Below are 6,037 nucleotides of genomic sequence, written 5' to 3'. Positions count from 1 at the left end.
GTAACAGCGTATGCTGACGATATTACACTGTTTGCCCACAATGAACAATCGGTTTTATATGCCCTCAATGTCTTCCAGGAATACGCATCATTATCTGGTGCAAAACTTAATTATTTAAAAGTAAATATTTCTTTATTGGAGCTCCAAGTGCACGACTTCATATCGCTTCACCACGTCAGTGGCATCCCGTAATTAAAATCTTGGGGATCTCCTATACATCAAGGGGCATCTGTGATGGCATGTGGACTCCTGTCGTGAACACATTCAAAAGCAATGTTGAGGCAGCCCGGGATTTTGATTTTCCTCTACTTGAAAGGCGATATTTGATTCAGGCAGTCTTCTTAGGAAGCGTATGGTATATTTGTCATGTAGCTAAACCACCTCTCCGAGTATTGAGGAGTTTGCAAAGCAGTGCCAACTCCTTTTTCTGGGCGGGTGGTACCGAACTATTGGCGCGACCGGCGTTGGGGCAGCCCCGCGAACGCGGTGGCTTCTCCTTCCCGAATGTTTCAGTCACAGCCTCTATACTTTTACTACGCACTATAAGACGAAACTTAGCAAATGATGACACTCCGGCACAAACTCTTGCCAAGTACTTCCTGGGCACGTCATTGCGAGTATTGCTTCCAACGAGCCCGGTAAATCGTGGACCTCAGTCGGCGGACATGCCTGCAATATGCAAGACAAGCGTAGCCTTCAGCAGACACCTGTCGGATACGTGTCCGGGCGTCGACATTGTTACTGATAAGGTCGTAGAAATAATGGGCGCTGTCCTGCTTCCATTGATACCCCCTGACCGACGTCCCGTAGCGCACCGACTCCAATGGAGGCGCATGGCCACGACCACGCTGCCTGGCCACCTTCGTGACTTTTTTGGGAGACTGGGCTGGGGACTACTTCCAACTCGGGACAGGCTTGAGCGTTGGGGAGTGGTACGTGGCTCCACATGCCCCAACTGCATATCGATAGAAACTAACAGACAATCGAGTGTGTTGTCGCACGAGTATTTTGGCGCGCCGTCCATGCAGGGTTCAGAGGCCAGGCCGTACGGGACTTTGTGGCAGCTGGAAGGTTTCCGCGCGGACGTTTCGCGGGCCTTCTGGTGGTAGCAGCCCTGTTCAGCCTATGGCGCAATCGATGTGAAGCAGTCGCGGGCAACTGTCGCCGCCGTGCAATATGGCCTATCATGGGCCGCCTGATCGAGGCGGGAGATGATGAGCTTTCTCTCAGAGGAACTCTTTTTTCTTGGAGAGTGCGAGTTTCTCCGCCACTGGTCGTGCCCATTTGTTACGGTTAAAAACGGGCGAGTCCACTTAATCTTCCGCCCAGAGTGGCGATAATAGTCACTTTCCAACAGTCTTTGCTTCCATTTTGAAATTTCTACTCCTGGTATTAAAGTGTTCTCGATAATCGCACAAGCAAAGTGTTCATTTTATACTGTATAATTGTATTGTATTATTGTATAATTGTATCTTATATTATCTGTGTACATAGCTATAGAGTTTATACCTATGTGCAATCTGTGAGCACAGCGTTATAGTGTCTAGTTATGTATAATATGTGTACACAAGCTCGTACATATGACTACTTTAGTAAACCCATGTACATAGTGTAAATAAAATTTTTCTAAACAGTATCTGTTCTTATCAGCTTAATATCTGATACGGGTCCTATTTGGACCCAAGATATTAAACTTATTTTTGGAATGGGGCGGAGTGCTTGAAGCTTGCTTCACCTCCGCCACGGGTTGGCCCGGTATTGCACTGCCTCCGGGATCGGCCCACTCACCCCACGGGGTGGGTAAAATCTTAATCGAAAATCAGACCTAAATATCATTACACGGCCCACAAAAGAGCCAGAGCTCTAATTCGAGCACGGCTTCGTATTTTGGTGCCGCGTTCTTGCCACCGCCCCGGTAGACGCGGTTCTCGCATGCGAGTGTATGTGGTCAAAGGGCTGTTTCCAATGCGAAACACATACAACGGTTGCACGCGCACCACGTATGTCCGTGACAACGCTCAATATTACTCGAGATTTTCGCCACAAATTTGCCTCCGTAATATTTGCAAAGCTCTGCCACTGGACGACGAAGCTCTGCGGGAAAGCCACTTTCAGGAGGCATAGGCTATATTTGTACACGTTAGAGAAGAAGAAAAAAAACCCAAAAGTAATTAAACAATTACTCAAAAGTAATCCCTTACTTTTACGTTACTTTCCTCCCAACGTGTATTGACATTGCAGAAAAACAGTAAAAAGAACAAGCTGGCCTGGGCTGTAACCCTTCACAATTTGTTTGTCTTCACCATTTAAAATTGCTCGTTTGTTACCTACCGTCGTTTTCGTGTGATAGCACCAGCAACGACACTAAAATCTGGAGGGAAGGTAATTTAATCCATAACGTAATTAAAATAAAGCTGCACATTATTCAGCCCTAAAAATAATGTTAGTGTGCTATAATTTCAGAAAGAGGTGTATATGAGTCACGTAACAGTTTCCCAAAACAGGGCATACAATCACATTACCAAGCAAGGGCAAACCGTGACAATCGAAACAAGCAAGAACGAGACCAAGCCAAGCAAATCAAACAAGCGCGAGCAGACGATAGTACGAAACCAGCGGTCCGGCTGAGACCAGATACGAGTACGCATCGAGCGGTCGGGCGGGTCCGCATGAAACCAGTTTCCTGCGCCCACGTCACTCCGCCACTGTAACTCCGCCGTTCGCGGCTGGCGTCTTTCATCTTTCGCCGTTGTAAAAGAGTTGACTGTTGGGCTAGTTGGTGTTTAGACATAGGAACCATTGTTAAAAGCGCAACACCACACGCGAACCATTGTTGCGCTTTTAACAATGGTTCGCTGTTGTGTTCGTTCGCTCGGTTACAGTGTACTAGTACACTGTAGCTCGGTTGCCGCCGACGTTCGCCGGAAGGAACGGGCCATTATTGGGGGCGAGCTCCACCACTGGAAAAGCTGAAAAGAAGAAAAAAGCTTCTTCCTCCATGTGAGGCGGTATGAGGGATCACTTGGACACAGCGGCCGCGTCAGCTGAAAACGAAAGTTGAAAGTCCCGCCTGCGCTCCGGGTGTCTGCTCGACATCACTTGAAAGCACCATATATGGGTAGTGGCTGCCTTTGAAGGCGTGTAACATGGTAGGCTATACTGCTCGGTGCCGCAGTGCCATACGCGTACGCAACGGAGCCCGGTGGCAGCCTTCGCACGTACCCGCCGGACAAGAAGCTGCATGAAGCTTGTATCGCGAAACTTTGAACTGGCAAGCAGCCATCGGCTACAACTCGAGTGTGCAGCAAGCGCTTCCGCAAAGGAAAGAGTACGACTTGCATTAGCCACGACTTGCTCTTCAGACTTCCGACGCGACGGCTTGACGCGACGCGACGCGACGTTGACGCGAAGGCTTCAATAGTATCCTTGGAAGAGGTATACTGCGTCCAGCACTTCGGTGGACGCAACTACCATAGAGAAAGAAATTCAACAAGAGGGGACACTCGGCAAAAACTGGCAACAGGAAACACGTCACCATACGTCACGCTATACTTTTGACACCGAACGTTAGCTGACGCGAGCATCGAAAAAAAAAAGAAAGTGAACTTAAGTTAACAGGCATTGATTTATTTTTTTTAATTCTTTGCCGCAAAAACTAAAACGTTTTGCGTATAAATGAACTTAAGCTTTGCGACTTATTTTCCTTGCCTTACCTAGCCACAGGTCAATGACGCGCCAGATACATGCGTCATCCGCCAGACACACACTCCTCCGAAGCCATCGAGGATGGCTGCGCGCGCGTTTGAGCGCTCGCGCGCGGCGACCCGTCTGACTCCTTTTTTCTTTTTTAAATGTAACCTGGTTTATTGGGCTCTCGGCGTATTCTTGCGTTCCTTCTGCACTGGGAAAAGACACCACTGCACTATTGAACTACGGCAAGGTGAGAAATCTTGTTTCACAATCTACGACGCAATTAGGCTTACGGCACGGGGCCGAGACTTAAGACGCAGTTAGCGAAAAACAGCTCAGCCATCCTGGTGCAGTTATTTTGAGTTAATGAATCGTGCTGAGACATGTTTCCGACGCTTCCTAGAGGATTATGGTAACTTATTTCGGTTTTTGAGCCACATTTGCCGCACAGGGCGCCGTGTCGCAGTTAGCGAGAACTCGCCCGTGGTGCGTAGTCTAGTGCATCTTGCTAGGAGAAGTTTGTGCCGCTTTCTCTGACGCCAGGCATTACTGAAAAGTAATTTCGTTACTTTCTGGGGTACTTCTGAGGCACGCTGGCCGCACAGCGCGCTGTGACGCAGTTAGCGATAAGCAGCTCGGCCGTGGTGATAAAGTTAGTTTGGCGTGTAATGAATCTTACAGGGACAAGTCTGTGACGTTTTTTGTGGCTCGGCAACAACATATACCTTCTTTCGGTACTCACGCCTGTTGAAAACGCGATGGGCGATTGCCAAGAGTGATAACATGAGGTGTGCTGCTGGCGCCGGCAGAACGCGCGAAAGATAACGCCGACGAACATATCAGAAACTTGTAATTCGAAAATTACGTCTTCTAAAGGACTGAAAAAAGGCATTGCACCCACGCATTTGTATTGAGTGCCCGTTGCGTCCGTCTCTATGTATGTAGCGTACCGTCGCGTCGCCCGAGGCCAAGTTTTGGAAACGCGAAGTCGCTCGTGTATTTGTGCTGCCAAAGTGCAGGAAATAATTCCCGGAAATGGGGGAACGCTTGGAAATCAGATGTTTTCATATATGTTTGGGATGAGTCGGGTATTTTCTACGCCATGTATGTAAAAGCGAATTGCTTTTGTTTGTAATGCCGCCCATTCACCGCTTTCGCACGTTTCGCCTCTACACGCAGTATGCCTATGTCTAAATACCAAAATGACTCATGCTTGTAACATGCTGTTACGTGCTTGCAAATGTAACATGCTTGTAATTTACTTATTTTTCAGCTGGTGCCGTCCGGTGGAGCTTCATACAGGAACCACTGCCTTACCTGCTGGTGTCACAACGTTGGATGAACGCACAAAAAGCACGGAACGAGCTTTTATATAAAGCAAAATAAATATTTCCTCATTGCACAAAAGGTCTTGCGTCTACTTTGTGAAATTGCACGTGGCACAGATTCGATGGGACTTTACGAGATCGTTCGCAATTATTTTTACTAAATAATAAACCGATTCTGCACGAAGAGCAAAAAAAAGGAGGGGGGGGGGGGGGGGGGGGCACAGCCGGCGTGCTAGCTTGCGTTCAAAATACGCGCGCCCAAAACCGAAACCGGAAGTGATGTAAGTGATCGACACCGACCGCTTGGCACGCTGCAGTCAATTCGGCTGCTGGGCCCTATGAGAGTGTCCCCTCTTGTTGAATTCCTTTCTCTATGCAACTACCAAGTAACCGTGAAAAGCGAAGCCGCCATGGCGAAAATAGTGGACGGCGACAGCCTGGTCATCGGGGAGGAACGCGTCTCCATCGTACCCCTGAGCCCGCAGGTCACCCAGGTGATCGTCATGTTTCTTCCGTGCCGCGTCTCCAGCGATACCCTCGCTCAAGCGCTGGCCCCATACGGCATGGTGATTAACATCAGTCGAGGCCTGATGGGCTCACGTCCCACCTTCACCACCGGAACGCGCTACGTGCGCATCGGAATGAAGCCTGGCTCTCCTGTGCCTAACTACCTCAGAGTGGCGGGCCACCGGGTGACCTGCGACTACAGGGGAATGCAGCGGGTCTGCCGGCGGTGCGGGTCATCGGGCCACTTCAGGATGCAGTGTACGGCTCCGTTCTGCGCAAGGTGCGGCATCTACGGCCACGTCTTTAAGGGCTGCGTTCTGCCGTGCCGCCGCTGTGGAGACCCGCATGCGACCGTGGCTTGCTCGCTGCGGCGTACCTACTCGGAGGCGGCGTCCAAGAACTTTCCACCGCTTCAGTCTAGCACGCACGAACCTGACCTGCCCAACATTTCGTCGGCCTCGTTAGCTCCCACCCAGGAAGATGCTGTACAGGTGCCAGCAGCTGAAACGCCG

General features: G+C 49.7%; 1 non-coding gene across 1 annotated transcript; it reads left to right on the top strand.

Moving 5' to 3' along the window:
* Positions 1-1,606: 1,606 nt before the first annotated feature.
* LOC119459827 (U2 spliceosomal RNA) lies at positions 1,607-1,789 on the top strand. Its single transcript, XR_005193825.1, has one exon. It is a non-coding gene; the product is annotated as a U2 spliceosomal RNA (small nuclear RNA).
* The last annotated feature ends 4,248 nt before the right edge of the window (positions 1,790-6,037 follow it).

The sequence above is a fragment of the Dermacentor silvarum genome, chromosome 7, assembly GCF_013339745.2.
Source record: "Dermacentor silvarum isolate Dsil-2018 chromosome 7, BIME_Dsil_1.4, whole genome shotgun sequence".
Classification (NCBI taxonomy): Eukaryota; Metazoa; Arthropoda; class Arachnida; order Ixodida; family Ixodidae; genus Dermacentor; species Dermacentor silvarum.
This window is presented reverse-complemented; position numbering and strand designations above follow the sequence as displayed.